We start from the raw sequence: 22,104 nt of genomic DNA on the forward strand, positions 1-22,104 counted from the left end.
GTCAGTGTAGGAACTGTCAAGACACCAATAAAAAGAGCAAAGACATCTGGTCATGTGTTTCAAAATAAGACAAAGTTGTTTGTCTTTTTTTTTTTAGATCTTAAGTAAAGAGGGTTTTCTCATAATGCAGTTTAAACTGAGGCCGAAAGTTAAATAAAAATGTTTTTTTTTTCGCATCTGAAAGCAAATTTCTAACTCGCGGGCCTGGCAGTCTATCACGACTCTTTAGTGCTACTGGTATGCCATTATTGTGAAAAGCCACTTCCTTCCAAAGCTTGTCGCACCGTGTTAAACTTTACAAAACCGCTGCACTGGACAGGTTTGCTTTTTTGCCGTGGCTGCCAGTCTCAAGCCATCTGTTTCTGCCGTTGCCGGGCACCGACGAGCACCGGGAAACTCGGAAACGAAACGGGACCGGTAAGGCAAAGCGACTTCGTTTCTGAGTGTAGACATGTGAAGAAGACTGCCGAGTGCAAAAAGTTTTCACGGGACTGAACTGACTTAATGATGCGGGATTTTCAGGTGCGTGGATGCGCCGGTTTCAGACAGAGTGGAGTAAAGGGCTCATTTAGTGCATGTAAAGTTTTATTTTCTCAGTCGCTGGAGGATTAGGAGGGTTTGGCGAAAGACTGTGAATTTTTGAGGTTATGCGTAATTGCGCATCAGCAGCAGCCGCCGAATAATCCTCTTTCTTATCACTTGTTTCGTATGGAAAATGCATTTAACTGATTTGTTCTCTGAAAATAATATTAGCAAACTAATCTCCCGAATAGGCTTAATAAAATGAAAAAAGAGATTGAGACATAATTTAAAAACTAACGAAAGAGAAGGTATCTAAAAGATATATGTAAGATTCATTTGTTGGTATACATTCAACTGTGGGTCATGCACCCCTCACCCCTTTATATGACTTAACAAGATACCCTTTGTCAGTAAAAACATGAAGTTATTCTAGAGCACTTTTGCCTTCACGTTACATACAGAGGCTTCACGCACTGCAAGCTTTCTAATACTTAATACTTAAATACCTAATTAAATTACATTTGCAATCAAATAAGACTTATCGCCCTTGATAGTGTTGAGGAGACTCCTTTAGTTTTAGCTTTACGTGTTCATCTTGTCTTATTGCTATGTAACCTGTGCAAAAGGCACATATTACATCGTACTACACTCTCCAGAATTTTTTGCTTATGAAGTAGGTAAAACTGGCTTTGCATGCAATCTCTTGTGACACATGGGACCTATTTTTACTATTCGATTAACCGCAATTCTGTCACATATGGTCTAGTGGGAGCAGTAATAACAGACGTTTGCTCATGGAGGATTTCTGGACTTTTAAAGATTTATTTTTTATCAGTGCTTTTATGAACTATCAAAAACAGGGGTACTATGGGAGGAGGGCATGTTTGTTGGCATATTGTTGGAATCATCTCCAGCTTTCTTTAGCAAGTGGTTTCTGACTCTCCTTTGGCACTTTTGATGGATTTTCAGCGAAATGCCTCTTTTGTTGTATTCTTACTGCCCAGTAGTTGCTGCAATGAATAAATAAAGTGAAATATCACAAGGCCGATTTTGGAGTGCTTCACAAAGTGCAGCGGATCTATACGGAGGTTATTTATGGTGAGAACCTCTGAGAGAAGGCTTCTCCTGCTGAATTACTCTGATGATGAATGTTGTAATTTGTCTTGCCACCTCTTTTTCTTTTGGAGGAGAAAGTCTGACATTGTACAGCTTGTGCCAACAGGAGATAGTGTGTAACGATACATTTGCCATGAGGCCACAAGCCATTTATTACAGTACAGGCTTTCAGCATTACAGTACAGTAATGGCAGTGTTTGTGGACATGTGTGCAAAGTGCAAGTTCCATCTGGAAAAGGCATTGCCAGTAGTTGCCTGTTACCTAAACTATACTGTTAGGTCAAGCTACATTTTTATGATGAAGAGATGAATTCTAAAGAAAAAAGAAAAAACTCACTTTGTTTGATTTCTAATTAACAGGATAGCAATTCAAACAAATAGTTTCCCCCTTGCTTCAGAGTAAAGTTCTGGAGTCTTGCTCTTTTACCTCATATGTGCACACCATGAAGTTGAATAAATATGGACATGTAAAACACAATTTTTATATTATACATATACATCCCATGTTTCAAAAACAGTTAATTTCCGTGGCTTTTCTGAGTGCAGTGCAGTCATGAATTGCATTACTTGACAGGGATTTTTGTGTTTTTGAGCATGCAGTGATGTCTGCTACAGTGTTATGTATTATCTATAATACACTGGCTGAGGTCACAGCCATTTAGTATCAGTTTTTAATGTTTTTTCTACATTCTCTGTATATTTGTTTTAATCTTGTTATGAAGATGATGAAATTCCCAAATCCTTTGCCATTTTTACATTGAGAAAATAAATTCTTTAAATTGCTGAACAATTTGCTCACAAAGTTGTTAAACCATGTTTACTTCTGAAGACTCAGCCTTATTGCGGTGTTTTTTTTTCTACACAGTCTGTTATTTATTAATCCAATTATCCTTGCAGCCCATCAGGTGTTTTGTTTTACCATTACACAACTTTCTAAGTTTTCCTGTTCCCTCAGTTTTGAAGTATGTTTATGAAACTTAATTCCAAACCACATTACATTTTACTTAATGTTGCCACCTGCAATTGTTTACTTGCTTTCTGAGCATATAAATGATCTGTAGAAAGAGAACTTTTAAGTAAAGTTTGCCTCGCACTACTTCAAACCTCCTTAAGAATTGTTGATCTAACCTAATTTTTCACTCCCTTTTGCTCACAGAACCCCTTCATTCTTTGTTCAATAGATCCAGCAAGGTGCTGGAATCATTCCTCAGAGATTTTGAATCACATTGATATGATAACATCATGCAGTTGCTGAAGATTTGTTGTCTGCACATCCGTGATGTGAATCTTCTATTTCACCACATTGCATCGATGCTCTGTTGGATTGAGATCTGGTGAATTTTGACTTCAGGAAACTCATTGTAGTGTTCAAGAAACCAGCCTGAAATAATCTGAGTTTTGGGACACAGTGTGTTTTCCTGCTGGATACAGTCACCAGGGGTTGGATACTCTGTGGTCATAAAGGGATGGACATTGTCTGCAGCTTGCACTTAGGCATTTTAAGGTGGCATTTAAATGATGCTCAGGCCCAAAGTGTCCCAACAAAATATCCCTCACGCCATTACACCACTACTGTACCCTGAGCCATTGATGCAAGAAAGGATGGATCTATGCTTTCATGTTGTTTACAGCAGTTGTTTCTGCCCTATCATCCAAATGCTGAGGCAGAAATCAAGACTTTTTAGATTAGGCTACGTTTTTCCAATCCTCTGTTTGATGAGCCTGTGCAATTTGCAGCCTCAGCTTCCTGTTCTTAGCTGATAGAAGAAAGATGAAACCTGGTGTTCTCCTCTGTTGGTGTAGCCCATCTACTTAAGGATTTGTTGTGTTGTTTGTTCAGAGTTGCTCCACTGTATATTTTGCTTGTAACGAGTGGTTTGCTTTACTGTTACCTTCCTATCAGCTCAAAGTATTCTGTTTTCTCTATAAACATTAGATATGGTTGTGTGGGAAAATCCCAATAGATCAACAGTTTCAGAAACACTCTGACCAGCCTGTTCTTCAACAAGAATGTCACATTCAAAGTTACTTAAATCACATTTCTTCCCATTTCTGATGCTTGGGTTGAACTTCAGCAGGTCATCTTGCATACATGGCTGAATACATTTAGTTTCTGCCATGTGATTATATTAATTAGATTCGACTGATTAGAAATTTGTATTAGTAAGTTGTTGAACAGGTGTACCTAACAAAGTGGCCAGTGAGTGTATTTAGCTTGAGAATAACAAGAAAAAGTTATTATTCAAACAAATGATTAGCAGATATTTAACAGCGCTTGCTCGTAGGAGGTGATCTGATGTTGGGTTCTTTACCCTGCAGTATAAAGAACCTACAGCCAACAGTTCTAATTTCACACCATATAAATCAACTTGAATTGAACTGAATTGAATAGATATCTGTATCTGAATTATAGCTGACAAAATAACTGGCAGCCACATTCAGCACAGCGCTGATTCATGTTTTGATAATGTTTCATTATCTCACCTAAAGCTCTCGTTTAGCCCAATAGCAGTTGACCTACACCTACATCATCCTGCGTGGATGTGGGTAGAAGTGCATGCACAGCAGAGCAGGTTCAATGTAAGAAATTGTTTTTAAATGAGTCACTTGGACATTTCAGGTAAAACACGTAATATTGCTCTAACGCTTATGAAAGGATGCTAGAAGTTTTTAAATTGGATGAAAAATAATGTGGCTTTTTTTTTATCTTCACTGAACAGTAGACCTACTACAAACTATGGCATATAGTTTAGGGTGGAGATGGGGTGTGCGTGAGTGACTGATGCATTGCTTAGGTTTTGTTGTTGCCATTGATGGTAAAGAGAAGACGTCAAAAAACAGCCTGTCTTGTTAGCTGTGGTTACTAGTTTTTTACCTCCACTTTGGCAGCCAGCGGTGAAACGTGTCTCAGCAAAATGCTTTAAAGTGCCTTTATACTCATTGTAGGGTTCAGGGCTGAAAAGCCTTGTTCATCTCACAGGGGTCATTTTGGAGGAAGCATTAGCGGTAGATTTGAGAGGGTTCCCTCTGTGTCTGCACTACATTTCATCTACTTGGGGGCTTGAAAAGATCTTTTCTTCTATGGGCATTGTTTGTGAGATTGTAGATGTTACTTTGTGGGGAAGATGGCACCTTACATGAAAGAAGAAATGTAATTATTTACTCCACAGGTCTGCAGAGACATCTGGTGAGACTATAAATAGAATACAACAAAAAAATGAGGAGAAAAGTGTTAAAAATGGTATGATATGAGCAAAGTAAAAGTGAGAGAGACAGCATTATATGGGAGCTCGAATTTTCTGATATCGGTAATTATAAATATTTTCTGACAGGCTGTGTGTGAGTATTTAAAGATGTAAAGCCACTTAGGCTTACAGTGACATTCTCATAACGGCCACAGCATCTCCCTCTTTTTGATTTGATGGTCCTCAGGTTATCTTCTCTTTTGCTTGGACAAGAGACCAGCTTGAAGCTTGAAGGCTTTTAAACAGAACGCTAAGCATACACACAGATGAATACGAATACTGCCATGGTACTCCTGCTACCACTATGTCAAGACTTTATGGATATATTTATACTTTTCAATGTGTGCATTTGAAAAAGATTTTCTGTGATCCACATGCATTTATATTGCTGAGTGTAATTTTCTGTTTGGTTTCACTCGTATGCTGTTCAGCTGCCCACTAGCTTATTTACTTTGACTTTTTTAATGATCATCTTCCTTGTTACTGTTACGTGGTATCGTCACCTGCTGAGCGAAGGTGACCAGTGTGCTCAAGCTGAGGAGCCGACACAGTTGGAGCCTGCAAGGTCCAAGACTGAATCTACACATGTGTGGGTAGATTGTTGACCTTTCTGGTTCAGTCTTTATCCCTCTCTCTGTGTGACTGATACCCTTGATTTCAACCTGTGCTGTAAAACCAATCAGAGCAGTACCGTGACCTTCAGTTGGACTGTCTGAAAAGTTTTGTGCTAAAATTGTGACGCACATGTTGTCACATTTCTGTCTGCCAGAACAAACACACAGCTAAATTCAACCTTGCTGGGGGTAGCCTGGCACTGGAGGACATCACTGTTCTGTCATGGAAAAGTAGATGTGCTATCATATTCAACACAATCTTGAAATTTGTACAAGGCATTTCATCACAAGTCACAGCTAAGGTGTCGTCAGAAGAATTTATTCAGTTAAAAAAAGCTCTTCAAGGAGAATGGATTAACACATAAGGTTCATAAATTATGAATTTCTTCCACACACTGAGGGGATTAGGTGCACAGCAGGTGGGCAAGTAACTAGCTGTGCATGGCTTTGGTTGATGGGTGCAATGAAAAGTTTATATTTATTTTAAAAGGCATGAAAACCTGACCTTCATGCCATGCTGTCTAGTTGGAGTAGTGGTATGTGTCTACCCCAGAGCCTTTAGCTGGCCTGGGTTGTTGCTCTGTGTGAGACTAGATGTGACAGAAAGGTGGCGGTGGACTTGGTAGGGGTCAGGGATTCTGACAGCTGCACACAGAGCTGCATAGATCTCGAGACTTGCCTTCTGTCCATTTCCCATTGTTAGAGCCTTCCTCTCTCAACTCTCCTGACTGGCATGCCTGACCAAAGGTGCTTATCCCAAGATGTGACACAACTGAACCCATTACTGTCTCTTGGCATCCCTCTGTAGACCCCTTTTCTATCCCCTCATGACACCTGAATCCCTCTCTGAGCCCTGTGCCCAAACAGAAATGGATCTGGCACAGTGAAGTTGGAAGACAAATGGGAATAATAGATGGGAGGGGAATCACAATTTTCAACACCTACAATAACATGAGAAGGCAGAACCTCTTCAGTAGCACTTTCAGCATCTGTGTTGAGCTTCATTTGATCTAATTTTGATTTGTTGTAAAATCATTATGTTCATTAACAGAAAGCAGCAGAAGTCTGCCTCGCTGCCATCAACCTTAGATGCCTACACGCACACATTCACAGATGTGTAATGACTCACACTTACAGTGGCTCCAGTGTTAGAATGGCACACTCACTTACACAAACAGATGCACATACACAGAGGTGCATTTATGCCGCTGAGCTGCTGCTGAATGGCGGTGCTCTGGGGCTGAACACTGGCTCAGTGTTCGGGGCCAGGTACACCACCTCAACCACTCCAAACAACAACAAACCTTAAAAAGGTTGCTTGTTTAGGTCCAACTGAACTTCTCAGGTAGGGTAGCAGCTAAATCACTTGATCAGAGCCTTCATAATGAGCAGCATTCATGAATATGCAAATATTTTCTTGACTTTTCTCTTTTTTTTGTAGGTGTGCTTTTTTTCAGTAACACCCTGCTTCACATACAGTCACTTACTCACGTTCACATCTGTTAGCTGCTAAACACAACTACAGCCTTTCAGAGGAGATCTGTGGGACCTGCGTATTACATAAAGGCAAAACAGTCATCATTATTGACAGAAGTAAGAGTATTACTCATTTGCTTTCACGGCATCAGGATTATTTATAACTGAGATGACTAGTTTCCCAATCTGGATAGCGTGTTGAGTCTTTGTCCCTTATCACTTTCTGGGCTTTTGAATGTCAGGATTATTGGAGCAATATTCATGTTCACTTTTTTTGTAGCAAGGTTTGGGAATTTACTGTTAAATCCAAGGCAAGGAAGCAGTGAAAAATAAAGCCCACCCCCTCACTGCAAGCTATTTTTATTTGGTTGCTTTTAATAAATGAAAGGCATTAGTTTAAGTAATAATATTTGGGTGCAATGGATTTATCTGAGGCAAAATCTTTAGAGTAACCACTCTCTATAAAAGCTTTTTAGTTGAATTGTAGGACAGTTTGCCCTCACCTTGCTTCAACCTTGGTTGACATATTATTTAGTATTTTTCTAGTGAAAAAAGGGAAGTTAATTATGATATAAGCCATTGCTGAGAGTGTGAATAAGAATGATTCTTTTCATAGCCAAACATGCGCCCACTGTTTGCTCTACCATATAAAATAGTAGGTGGATTTAGCTGTAATTCAAAAGATAAAGCTTGGAATAAAAATGAAAAGCCCTGCTGTCTGTAGCATAAATGTTTGAGCAGTGGGGATATCTTTGGAGAAAATATCAACATCCCAAAAGACAATTTCAGAACAGCAGGTGAAAGATGTTTTTTTTCTGTTGCATGTGTCACCCAAATGTCAGATAGTAACAAATAATGAATATGCAGCTCTAACAGCCATCAAGTTAGACGGGCACCTCACAGTGTTTTGGATCTGCTCTATATCATCTACTTTACATTCATCTGCTGGGGGCTTAGGTTGAACTGACTGTACCTGTAAGATTTGTTGTTCCATCACAGTAGCATTTTTCTTCCAGTGAGCTTTCCTTATGGAAAATTATTGACAATGAAAACTATCACGGTCCTGAGTTTTTGTGTAGTATTTACTGAGTTTGGTTTGTTTAGATTATTGACAATCTTTCTTGTTTTTGTGGTTTCCAGAATTTTCCTGAGTTTGCCTCCCTCTGTTTGGTCTGTGTGCTAATCGCTTTATCTCATTTCAACTTCCTGTTATACATTGGGAATTACACTGGCTCTTGATCCATCGGATTCTTGTTTCCATGTATGTCTGGTTTTTCTCCTTGTCATTATCTTCCACACCCCCGCTGGTTTTACCTGTGTCTACCTTGATTTAGACTTCTGTGGTGAATCATTGTTTAGCCTACAATGCAGTCTATGTAACTGGCTGATATTGTTTCCGGGACTTATCCTTGTGCTGGTGCTTTATGTGTTAATTACCTTGTGGTTATGTCCTGTTATATATGTTTTATATGCGGTGCCAGCCAATAGAAACAAATAAAATGTTGAGACCTCTTTCCCTCCTAGGTCTCCAGTCTTTGTTGTGGTCAAATATTTGTCCCTCACTTCATTGTATATTCCTTCAATCCCATTCTAGTTGTTTTAGCAATCTTCCCTTAGGATTTTTTGAGCATTTGTGATTATATATATTGATTTTTGATGAGTAGTGACATTGTAAAGCGCTTTGGGTGCCTTGAAAAGCGCTTTATAAATCCAATCCATTATTATGTTTAGGTGATGGTCATTTTCCCACTGATAAATTCAAAGACTATGGTGAAAAAACAGCCAAAATGCACAGGAGGAACTGAATGTACTGAACAGGCCAATCATAATAACTGTGGGGTGCATCAACGTGATGCTGTTACATTTCTGGGGCAGTGAATGGAGCTGGATAGTGTAGTGGTAAGACTACACACCTTTGGAGCGGGAGTTGCAAGTTTGATTCCCACCCGGTGTCCAGTAAGGGTCCTGGCTAGACCCCCATGCTAAAACAAGCCCTGGAATGGCCTGGCTACGTCCGCAGCTTGGACACAAGCATTTCACTACATGTTGTACCCTGTATGACTGTGTATGTGACAAATAAATATTGTTTGAATGTCAGGTTTTGTTGTAGGGTTTCACAGGGCTTTGCAGTTTTGAGATTGTCAGCCTGAACCTACAGCAGCATAACTAATATGATGAAAGGTATTGTTATCCTTACAATAAAATGAACATTTTAAACCTGATCTTTAGTCCATAATTTCCCCCCAGGGCAAACTGGGAGCTGGCTCTAAAGGAAATGAACCGGATAGGTTAACGATCCACCTTACTGCACTTTTCAAAATGCTCGACATGTAGCAAGTGGGTAAACCTGCACAAATGATCTTTTGGGATAAAATAGTACCATGAAGTCTTTAAGATATGATGGGGCCTGATTATTCAGCACTGTGTATGTTGATGAGAAGGACTATAAATTATGAGTTTAACAAGGAGCCACTGAAACCAGTATGAGAGGAATATTGTCACTGTTTTTGTTCGCTGTTAGTACATTTTGTAACTAACAGTGAAGTGTTCCAATGTTTTTCTTGTGTTTATATTTGTAAGTTTCCTTTAATTGTGGAACTTTGTTTTGTAATTGGTGGTAGCGGAAGTAACGTGCAGCACGGACTGAGTTTGTGGTGACACTAGAGCAGAGAAGCATGGCGCTCTGTGAGTTCAGCTGCATCGTCCTACTGCTTTAAACTGGACTTAAGTTTTAAAGAACACATAAGTTAAGTTAAGTTAAATTAAACCCAATTGTGGACTCACCGTTGAGAGGAGTAGTGGCTCGCGCGAAGAACGGACTTTCTCCCGTTTGGCTACAGCAGGCAATGAGGTGTGTTCAGGGTGCCTCTGTTAATTTCAGTTTCAATGAAAGTGCCATAAAAGGGCATTTATGTGTCTATACCTTTATTGTTTGGATTTACTGTGATAAGAGTTATTGTAAACATGTTGCTTATTGCAATTGTTTTCTTTGGGTAGTTCTCACGATGATGATGATGATGACGACGCTGAGTGATCTTGTCGCCGAACATTGAATAAATCATCTGTAAACAAGAACTTGTCCGCGTGGTGGCTAACGGGAGCTACAGTGAGAACTCATCTGCTCCTTGTGAGTGGGCGAGAAAGAAAGGAACATAAGTCATCTCTAGCGTGTCTACAAGGGTCCCCAAGCTCCTGCCAGAAGCCAAGAACGGGTTTGCTCATCCTAACAATTCAAAGAAAGGACATATTGATCTTCTCAAGTGTGCTGCAGAAAATTAACCTGAAGACCATTTGCAAGTTTGGATGCTTTAAAGTGTTAATAAGGGTGTCCTGAAGTGGCTTCATTGTAGCTGCAAGCAAGAAGGTTCAAGTTTACAATTGATCATGAGTTTGAAAAATATGTGTCTTTAAGGGTTGTTAGTGATTTCAGACATGTGTTTAAGGGTTATAAGAATAAGCTACTAAAGCAGTCGTGGATTTTATGCAAGGTTTTATCTAAAGGAAGTAACCAAGTTTGTTACAAGCTATAAGCAGTGTTATTTTATGTTATCAGACTCCTTTACTTAGCCTAACATGTCAGTCACAAATCTCTCTAAACTGAGTGACAATCCTGAGGCAGAGACTGTGACCAGGCCTCAGCAAAACCCTCCACTGTGCAGTTCTCCTCTGCAAAATACAGATGGTCCACAAGAAGTTCGAGTAACATCAGATGTTCATCCATCAACAAGTAAGTGTGCGCAACAAAAAATTCAAAACCCACCTCGTAAAAGCCAGAGGTCAAGAACCTTAACTGAAAAGGGAAGAGGAATGTTAAACCAAAGGATTAAGGAGTTGGAGCAAAGTTTTAAGATCAAGTACGAAAAGTGGAAGGTTCTAGCAAAGGATGCTAACCATTCAATTTCTGACAATTGTTCAGATGAAGAGCTGCAAGCAATAATAAACAACATTAATACTGCTTCCAGCGAACTAAACACAGCATATGAAAACTGGCGTCAGGTGGACATTCCTGATAACAATGCACGCCGCAGAATTGATACTTGCGAGGAGGTAACAAGAACTGTTATTAAGACTGCACAAAGACGTTTGAGAGGAAAGGCACCAGTCAAACCACAGTTTAATGTAGATGAATCTTTTTTAATGTCTGAGAAATCATATGGCGTCAGTAAGCACTCACAGGTTTCCAGTCAATACAAACAGTCACACGTTGCATCAAGAGTCGCTTCTAAGTCCTCCAGTGCGTCATCCATGAGCAGACAAGAAGCTGCTGCTAAAATGGCTGCAGCCCAAGCAACACTGGAAATCCTTCATGAACAACAGTGTCAGCAAGCAGAGCTTCTGCAGCTGGAGGCTGAAGATAAAAGACAGATTGCAGAACAAACAGCTGAAGCCTGCAGACGACGTTTAAGAATGGAGGAAGAAGAAGCACAGTTACAAGCAAAACTTGAGGTTGAAAATGCTGCCAGGCGAAAGCTTTTGGAAGACAAACGCAAGGAACTGGAACGATTGGAAGCACTCAAACAGTTAAGGGTGGCTAAGGCAACCATGCAAGTGTATGAGCAAGAGCAAGATGAAGATTCAGAAGAAGAAATTAAGCAGTTACTGCATGGATGTAAAACTGAAAGCCAAAGGGAAGGGGACCGATTTCAGCACACAAGTCACATACATAACTCACCAGAGTTACACTTACCACAACAAGCTGTTATACATCCACAGCATGATGGTGGCATCGCAGCACTTGCCATGTTATTAGCAGATTCTATTAGTGCCAGTCGTCTTCCTATGCCAGAGCCGACAACATTCAGTGGTGACCCGCTAAAATATAAGAACTGGAAGGCTGCCTTTCAAACTTTAATCGAAAGAAAAAACATACCAGCCTCTGAGAAAATCTACTATTTGTGCAAGTACGTTAGTGGACCAGCTAAGAAGGCTATTGAAAACTATTTCCTGTTAGGCACTGAGGCTGCTTATAAGGCAGCATGGGAAGTATTAGATGAGAGATTTGGAAACTCCTTCCTTATTGCCAAAGCCTTCAGAGACAAACTCAGTGCATGGCCCAGAATTGGCTCCAAGGACAGTCTGGAACTTCAGGAATTTGTGGACTTTCTACGGAGCTGTGAAGCTGCGGAAAGCCAGATTAAAGGTCTAGAGGTTCTTAATGATTGCAATGAGAATCAAAAAATCCTCTCCAAGCTCCCCGATTGGTTGACATCAAGGTGGAATAGGAAAGTGTTGACGATAGAGGAGGAGACTGGCAGATTTCCAAGCTTTAGCCAGTTTGTGCAGTTTCTCATAAGGGAAGCCAGGATCGCATGCAATCCTGTGACTTCACTCCATGCCTTGAAACAGTGCGATGGAGAAAAGGTCAAGCCACAATGAAACCAGACTCCTGCAGCTAAAGTTCTAACAACAAACACTGATGAGAAGATTGCTGCCAGCAGTTGTCTGTTTTGTGAAAGACCAGGCCACAGTCTGTACAAATGTAGAAAATTTTTGGAACGACCAATATTGGAACGACACAGGTTTGTTCAAGATAATAAGCTATGCTTTGGTTGCTTAAAGCCTGGACATCACTCGAGAGACTGTAAGTACAGAAGCACTTGCAGTACATGCCAGAAAAGGCATCCAACTTGCTTACACGATGATCAAAGAGAACAAAAGACACGAAAGACTGAAGGAATAAGGCAGGAAGCTAGACACAGAGAACAAAGCAATGAACAGCTAGAAGAAAGAGAAGCTATAGCAATAAGTGAAGCAACATCCAACAGAGTTCAGCATGACAACACCAACATTCAGACATCTACAATCATTCCTGTGTGGGTTTCAATGATGAAAGAGCCTGACAGAGAAACACTTGTGTATGCTCTCCTTGATACGCAAAGTGACACAACTTTCATTCTTGAGGAGGCAGCAGATTCTCTAAATGCAAAGGGGGAACAGGTCAAGCTAAAGTTATCTACTATGGCCTCTACAAACAAAGTTGTAGCTTGCCAAAGGATCTCTGGGTTGCAAGTTAGAGGATTCAACTCAGAGAAGAAAATAACTCTTCCTACAACCTACACAAGAAAGTTCATTCCGGCGAACAGAGACCACATACCCACACCAGAGACAGCAATGGCATGGCCCCATTTTGAGCAGATTGCAGATAGGATTGCTCCTCGTCAAGGGTGTGATGTTGGTCTACTAATTGGCTACAACTGTTCTCAGGCACTTCTTCCTAGAGAGGTGGTGTGCGGTGAAGAAAATCAACCATTTGCACAGAGAACAGACTTGGGATGGAGCATTATTGGACATGGCAGCCCATACGTAGACTGTGGAGACACTATTGGAGTGAGTCATCAAGTCATCACAAGGCAAGTGACACCGGAACTTCAGCTTCCATCAAGTCCCAAACAGGAAGTTCACTATGTATGCAGAACACAGATCAAGGAAGTCATCTCATCTGACATAATTAAAGCGCTTGAATGTGACTTTAATGAGAGAGTTGCTGAGGACAATCACTTCTCTCAAGATGACCTCCAGTTTTTGTCGAAATTGAAACAAGGAATCAAACACAAAGAAGATGGTCATATTGAGATGCCTCTTCCATTTAAACGAGAAAGGCCGAGCTTGCCAGACAATATGGTGTGTGCTATCCATCGCCTTAAGCACCTAGAAAGGAAATTAAGGGGAAACAGCAGATATTACCAGGACTACAAAACCTTCATGGAAGAGACCATAGCGCGTGGAGATGCTGAGAAGATCCCCAAGGCTGATCTCCACAAACACCCAGTGTGGTACATCCCACACCATGGTGTTTATCACCCGCAAAAGCCTGGGAAAATCCGCATTGTTTTTGACTGTTCAGCCCGGTTTCAGGGGACATCTTTAAATGATCATCTATTGACTGGTCCAGAGCTGACAAATTCCCTTGTTGGTGTCTTGTGTCGGTTTCGCAAGGAAAAGGTTGCAATCATGTGTGACATAGAACGTATGTTCCACCAATTTCACGTGAGGGCAGAAGACCAAGATTACCTCCGCTTTCTCTGGTGGGGGAATGGAGATTTAGAAGCACAGCCAGCAGTCTATCGCATGAGAGTCCATTTGTTTGGAGCTGCTTCGTCTCCAGGCTGTGCTAATTATGGCCTCAAACATCTTGCTGCAATGGCAAGGGGGAATTTCAGCGAAGCATCCGTCCGCTTCATAGAAAGAAACTTTTATGTTGATGACGGTTTGACTAGTGTATCCACCGAAGCAAAGGGAATCCAGCTAGTGAATGAAGCAAGGGAGCTTTGCAACACTGGCAACTTAAGGTTGCATAAGTTCATTTCCAACAGTAAGCAGGTGTTGTCATCAATCCCAAAGGAAGAGTGTGCTGGAGGAGCCAACAACTTGGATATGGCTCTTCATGAACCACACATGGAGAGAGCCCTTGGTGTACAATGGTGTGTCACATCAGATGATTTCCAGTTTAGAGTGGTGGTGAAAGAAAAACCCATGAGCAGAAGAGGGGTATTGTCCACCGTGGCCTCGGTGTTTGATCCGCTTGGCTTTGTCGCACCTTTCATCCTTTTAGGAAAGAAAATCCTCCAGCAAATGTGTCTCGAGAGAGTTAGTTGGGATGATCCTCTTCCAGACCATCTGCTGCCCCAGTGGGAATCCTGGTTGAGAGGACTGCAAGATCTAGCAACCATAAAGGTACAACGATGCTACCTACCAGGAAGCTTTGGCAAAGTTGTGAAATACGAGCTGCATCATTTTTCAGATGCCAGTGCCTCAGGTTATGGAGAGTGCTCATACCTGAGAGTAATAAGCGCATCGGGAGAAGTGCATGGTTCCCTCGTGATGGGGAAAGCAAGGGTAGCTCCTTCAAAGGTAACAACTATACCAAGACTTGAGCTCTCTGCAGCAGTGGTGGCAGTGCGCACAAGTGACATGCTCCAGAGAGAGCTTGAAATGGAAGGCCTGCAGGAATACTTTTGGACTGATTCAAGGGTTGTCCTTGGCTACATCAACAATGATGCAAGGAGATTTCATGTTTTTGTAGCAAACCGTGTCCAACGTATCAAGCAGATTACACATCCTGACCAATGGAACTACATTGCTTCAGAAGACAACCCCGCTGACCACTCTTCTAGGGGACAGACAGCAGAACAGCTCAAGGCATCTAACTGGTTTAGAGGTCCAAATTTTCTGTGGCAGCTAAACCTCCCAAGTAGTGTGTTCACAGTGGGAGAAATATCAGAAGATGACCCAGAGTTACGAAAGACTCATGTCCACAAAATTCACTCAAGGGAAGAGAGGTCACTGCTAGATCGTCTTGAAAGGTTTTCAGATTGGGCAAGAGCAGTACAAGCTGTAGCCATACTGAAACGCAGAGCAAGGGCAGCTAAAGGCCACAAACCAAGGTTTAGTGAACCCACCACTTTGCAGGAGCGTAAGGAGGCAGAAGTTTTTCTCATCAAACTGGTTCAAGCAACACACCTTGCTGAAACCATGAAGAGTCTCAAGCTTAATGGGCAAATCAAGGCAATTGACAAGGCAAATAAATTGCACAAATTAAACCCATTCCTTGATGAGCAGGGTGTACTCAGGGTTGGAGGGCACTTAACAATGTCCAGTCTTCACCCCCATGTGAAACACCCAGCTATCCTTCCTAAAGGAAGCCATTTGGCAACACTGCTCATCAAGCATCATCATGAAAAGGTGCAGCACCAAGGTCGAGGTATGACTGTTAACGAGCTGCGAGCCAATGGTGTTTGGATTCTTGGATGCAGTAAGGCAGTCTCCTCTCATATTTACAACTGCACAAAATGCAGGAAGTTTAGACGGAACACTGAAGGACAAAGGATGGCGAACCTCCCACAAGAACGCACGGAGTTGTCTCCACCCTTCACATATTGTGGGATGGACTGCTTCGGGCCTATCTATGTCAAGGATGGCAGAAAGGAGCTTAAGCGTTATGGGCTTTTACTCACATGCATGTGCTCAAGAGCCATACATATTGAGATGCTTGAGGACTTAACAACTGATGCATTCATCAATGCCTTGCGTTCGTTTATTGCATTGCGTGGAAGTGTCAGGCAAATTCGATGTGATCAAGGCAGCAATTTCATTGGTGCAAGGCACGAGTTCGCTGAAGCCATGAAGGAGATGGATGGAGAGAACCTCAAGAAAATTGGATGTGAGTTTGTTATGAACACACCATCTGCAAGTCATAAAGGTGGGGTTTGGGAACGCCAAATACGCACGGTGCGTAATGTTCTGGCATCCGTTCTCGACCAAGCAGTTAAAAGGCTCGACAGCAGTTCGTTAAGAACCTTCCTCTACGAAGTTATGGCAATTGTGAATAGCAGGCCATTAACATCAGAGCATTTGCACAATCCATCTGGTCCAGAACCCTTGACACCTAACCACATTCTGACAATGAAGTCAAGCATTATTCCCCCACCTCCTGGAAAGTTTATCAAGGAAGATGTGTACCTGCAAAAACGATGGCGCAGAGTACAGTTCTTAGCCAACAGCTTCTGGGAACGGTGGAAAAGGGAATATCTGTTGAATCTTCAGAGCAGACAAAAATGGAACAGAGCAAGACGAAATGCGAAAGTCAATGATATTGTGCTTCTCAAGGATGATTCTGCTCCACGTAGTCAATGGAAGATGGGAAGGATCATAGATGTCTATCTGGGACAGGATGGAAAGGTGAGAAGTGTGAGGTTGTTGATCAGTGACTCAACTCTAGATGCTAGAGGAAGGCGCACCACAAAACCAACCTATCTGGAGAGACCTATTCAAAAGACTGTAACTCTACTGGAGGCTAATTGAAGAGTCACTTTGCCAATCCACAAGTTCAATTAATGTTAAATTTCTTGTTATATCCATACATGTTACGTTTTATGGGAAAATCACAGGTGATTTGGTGGGAGTGTAACTAACAGTGAAGTGTTCCAATGTTTTTCTTGTGTTTATATTTGTAAGTTTCCTTTAATTGTGGAACTTTGTTTTGTAATTGGTGGTAGCGGAAGTAACGTGCAGCACGGACTGAGTTTGTGGTGACACTAGAGCAGAGAAGCATGGCGCTCTGTGAGTTCAGCTGCATCGTCCTACTGCTTTAAACTGGACTTAAGTTTTAAAGAACACATAAGTTAAGTTAAGTTAAATTAAACCCAATTGTGGACTCACCGTTGAGAGGAGTAGTGGCTCGCGCGAAGAACGGACTTTCTCCCGTTTGGCTACAGCAGGCAATGAGGTGTGTTCAGGGTGCCTCTGTTAATTTCAGTTTCAATGAAAGTGCCATAAAAGGGCATTTATGTGTCTATACCTTTATTGTTTGGATTTACTGTGATAAGAGTTATTGTAAACATGTTGCTTATTGCAATTGTTTTCTTTGGGTAGTTCTCACGATGATGATGATGATGACGACGCTGAGTGATCTTGTCGCCGAACATTGAATAAATCATCTGTAAACAAGAACTTGTCCGCGTGGTGGCTAACGGGAGCTACACATTTTACTCATGCCTGTCAGCTATTTGTGTAATGTTTGTGCTTATTGTTAACAGTGTGCCTAAATGAGATAGTGTTTTTGTGGATTGTGTGTTTTCAGTTTGCTTTCATATGTAATTCCTATGAAAACAATCATCTGTTTTATATCCAGCACAGCAAACAGCTCTTCTCCTGCCCCCAACAGCTATCAGAGTCATTACAGCCTGCAGGAGGTGGTACCAAAGCTTCCTCCACCCCACCAAGCCACCAACCCCTGCCTCTATCTCTCATTGATCAGGGTGGAAAGACATGTAATCCATGCTGATCACAGTAACCTCCACCATCTGGAGGGCTGACTCTGAGGCACACACTCTTGTTTTACTGTGTCTCTTATTGAACCATGCAGGCTGTGATGAGGGTGGGGGGCTGGATATTGATGGGTGAGGCTCAGGTCACCACAGATAGCCTCATAGCACTTCTGGTACCGAAGATGAGCCTGTGATGCCACTATTGACGTAGCAGCTGACTCAGAATTGCTCATATCATTCAACTGCCCTCTTTGATCTACGTCTACCATATCCTCACAATGAACCAGGGCTTAGCAAACCTATCAGTGGGGGCCTGGTCTTGGATTAGAAGTCAGATTATCAGGCTCTTACCATATGAAGCCTTAGCCGCTCTAGAAAATCGAGATTGTTTATTCTTTCCATAGTCTCAGTATGCTTTCACACTGTTTACTTTGTGTCGTCAGTGTGTGCACTTTTTCCAGCGGTATCTGTCTCTATCCATTTTCTCATTTACAGCTGAGGTGATTTTCATTTCTGCGTTGCAGGAGTGTGTGGGTGATGTGCGTTTGCACTCTGCTGGAGGCCCCTTATCCTCCATGTCAAACTGGTGGGCCATGAGTGGATGAAGAAAGCAAGGCCAGCTCTCTGCTCTTTGAGATTCCTTATTAACTCCACTTCCTCCGGTTCAAAATCCCTCTTAGCCCTGCAGCAGCAGCCGAGACATCAACTCTTAACTCGCGCAGCTGACGCACATATCGACTCGCTGATCCACTAAATCACTTCTGTTAACAGAATTGATTCACTGTCTTTCTCTCCATTTCTTACCTGTTTGGCAAGTTCCTGCATCTATAGTACTTCTGACATATCCTGACTTGAGCCGTACATATTAAAAGACTCATTCTACTAATGATTCAGTGTGTATGTTAAGTCAGTGAGGAGGCAAAAGCTGAGGGTACAGGGAGCTCCACTTGTACTATATTACTCATCAGCTTGGCTTTGTCTCCCACCAGTTCAATTTAAGCCATCCCAAACTCACGCTAGCCTGATAGACCCTATAATTGAACTATATATTTCTTCCTTTCAGTAAAAAGAAGAATGGGAATCTTTCAGTGCTCTGCTCCTGGGAGCATTTTTGCTGACAAAACAGGGTCTACTGGGGTTGGGCTAACAATTGCAAAGACACTGCTGTCACAGAGTGTGCACAACACAAGATAAAGAGAGCGGAGGAATGCATGCACTTGCTCTCTGAAAAGCCACATACAGTCCTTTTCAAGCCAAAGCAAGGAAAAAGATACCTGAAAGTACAGATACGACTTAATAACTCCAAAAGATTGTAGATAGCTGATGTCAACAGACGCTAACATCTAAATAAAGCTTATATATACCCCTTTTATTTTAAACAGTTTAACTACAGGTTGTTTCACTACACAAACTCCAGCTGTACTTTCTCACTCTTTCCTTTGATTGTGTCCACACAAACTGCTGTGTTCACAGTCCCCCCTCTTCTCATTCACTCCACTACCTCATCACCATTTTGCAGTCTGTTTACTGTTATAAATATTCAAAAATGTTATCCCGTCAATATGGCAATTTCTTGTTGTGACATCAGATTCGGCATCAAAAAATCGCCAATGTAGAAGTTAGAAATTCTGATATCAAAACAAAACCGTTCTCTTTTTGACCAACGGTCATTTGCAATACTGAAAAAAGCTCAGAGGTTCCTGAGGGTCTTCATTCTCTCAGTGAAGTGAGCAGGGTGCTACAAGATCTGCAACCCAGGGATGCCTCAGTGACTGTCTTTGAAGAATCAAAACAGTGCACTGTTCTTCTTCAGACAAATTGAACCCCCAAGTCCGCAGGAAATCAATAGCTAGGAAACTGAGGTGAAAGCGAAAACATTGTAGATCTGCTGTTTTTCACGGCAAACTAGGAGAGGAAACATGAGTATATCTGAAGCTGTGAACCTGAGGACATCTGATCCCTTTCCGTGCACTTCTAAACAAGTATGTTGACAGTGAATGCACATAAACCCCAACTTCGACAAACATGGCTCGCACAAATCAACATCACAGTAGCAGCAGCTTAGTTTGCATCTCTGGACAGCAGCAAACCTTTTCCCCCACCTACACTGAGGTGGCAAAAATATCCATGTCAGTCTCATTATGGAAATTTCTGCAGTCCTTTATTAAAGGCTATGTGGCTGTTACTGAGTGAGCACAGATCTATTCTAGGACAGATCCCTGACAAGTAATCAAAGGTGATTAACCACAGGTGTGGCAAACCCATTACACCTCAATCAGTTTATTCAGTATCTTAAGTAGCTTCTGAAATGCAAATTGACAATCGGCTGTACCAGGACTGTCCAGGTGCCAAAACTGGTTCATCAGAAGCTTCACTTTGGTCCACTCAATGGTTTTGTCTAAGTGGGAAAATTGCAGTGAAGTCATTTATTTGTTTATTTTAGAAATATATTAGTATATATAGTGTGCCAACAAGATGCCAGCGTTACTAAAGAGGAGTCATGTATATCAAGGAATGAAGAAAGCCTGTGTGCAAGTAATCTCTAAAGGTGAAAAGGTTAGGGTTCAGACTCTTCTAAAGTCTGCATTTGAGACTTTTTTTCTAGTCCTGGCTCTGCATGATGTCATTGAAATGAAATTTATTGGTCATCTGAGGCACACAGCTCTGTGAACTCAGAAACCCCACGCCAAGTTCAAGTTCCAGTACAAGATAAATAAATACTTTTTGAACCATTAATTACACAAAACTACTCCAGTGGAGCCCTAGAATAAAATGAAATAGAGTAGAACAGGTTCACTTTAAATGAAGTACAAAGAATTGGAGGTGAAAAGCAGCAATAAAAATTCATATCGTTGTCGCTGAGTTAAGGGCACAGGCTTAATTATACAATATTATTATATCCTCCCCAACTCAAGCTAGATTAAACCTATAGTGCTTTACAAAAAAGGGATCTAAAATATGTCTGAATCTGAAATATCTCTCAATTGAATCCAGGATAATTGACTATGAACTTGAACCTTCAAGCCTTTTCAGACTAAATGAAATATGCTAAAATACCTAAAATGACATCAACTTTTAGACAACCTTTTACTTTTACCTGAATGATTTTGCTCTGAAAGCAGGATAGAACTTGTTAAATGTTTACAACAGTGTGCTCAGTCATTGCCTGAGATGGATCTCGACAGCCTTCCCACATCACAGCTTGTACCAAGGCACTCCTCCTTCATGGTAAACTTTACTGTGGCACATGAACACACAGCTCGCATATTTAACCCCAAAAACCTACTCCAAAAACCTGCTTGTATGGGAAACTAACCCCTCACAAGGCAGCAAGAACATAGAGAACACCCTTGTTCCCATACTGGCTCAGGACAGAGAGGTTCTGGAGCCTTCAGAGGGTTTAAAGTTGAAGGACGGGATTGGTAGGAAAAACATACACTGGAGCTCTGTATTTCTGTAACTTCCTCCTCCACCTTCCTCTGGAACAACCCTCGCTCCTGCTTCGTCTTGTTCCTGCTGTCCACTTACAGTAGAGACAAGTATCCCTGGTATCCCTGTTTTGTTTTTTCTTTTTCTTTTGCTTGTTTCTCAAGTCTATTCCAGACTCCTAAGCCACTGTGCATGAGCCAAGTTCATCACACTTTGCAACAGTGAGCTCAAGTCTTTCTAACAGTGTGGAAATAAATCTTTAAACCAGGAAAAACAGTGAGTGAAAAGTGAGATGAAGCCTGTCTTTAAAAGAGAGGAGCAATCGGCCCTGAGGGCACTTCTCAGCTTGCATGTAAACCTGCTAGCCCTTGCTTTTCAACATGCCAAAAGAGGTGTTACATAAATGACAGAACATTCTCAATGGCTACTTTTTGTATGCTAAAAGCCTTCTCCCAGGTTGGTGTTTATGTTAATGATTTTTGTCAGGGTTTTGAAGTGCCTGAATGACGAGCAGCTAGCCTAGAAACGAAGGAGCAGCTCTGACCTTGGCCCACTTCAGGGATTCGCTCTGGTTTCTGACTAATAGAGTACGCACTATTCTTTCTCCCACAACATGCACTCAAAATAGCTCTGGCATGCTCCATTAAGCAACATTTTAATTGTTAACATGGCATACTCTGTCCTTGGCACACATTAACTACTTCATTTAAATGTCAATCCCCATTAAAGAAGGAGTGAGGAGATAATTGTTTTAACTGGGAACAAGTATCTATTAGCATCTCAGGGAGTTAAAGTGCAACCACACATGTTAACAGTGTTTTGGCCCTCTAACGGCTGTCAGAACACCTCCTACTGTAGTAAAAGACAAGTCCAACAAATGTATCCATCAAGATATATTCAGTTGTCAATTAAGAAATGGCAAGATTTTGGCACAAA

At 41.5% G+C, this 22,104-nt stretch overlaps 1 protein-coding gene across 2 annotated transcripts in view; it reads left to right on the forward strand.

Annotated features, from left to right (window-relative positions):
* Nucleotides 1-344: 344 nt before the first annotated feature.
* Nucleotides 345-22,104, forward strand: part of znf385c (zinc finger protein 385C) — a 175,665-nt gene continuing 153,905 nt past the window's right edge. For both annotated transcript variants that reach the window (XM_085454728.1, XM_085454729.1), the window contains exon 1: nucleotides 345-417. The gene's annotated coding sequence lies outside the window, so the exon portion shown is untranslated. The remainder of the gene's footprint in view (nucleotides 418-22,104) is intronic.

The sequence above is a fragment of the Copadichromis virginalis genome, linkage group LG4 (assembly GCF_057382275.1).
Source record: "Copadichromis virginalis isolate Kocher_CV1m ecotype Utaka linkage group LG4, C_Virginalis_male_GT1.1, whole genome shotgun sequence".
NCBI classification, from domain to species: Eukaryota; Metazoa; Chordata; class Actinopteri; order Cichliformes; family Cichlidae; genus Copadichromis; species Copadichromis virginalis.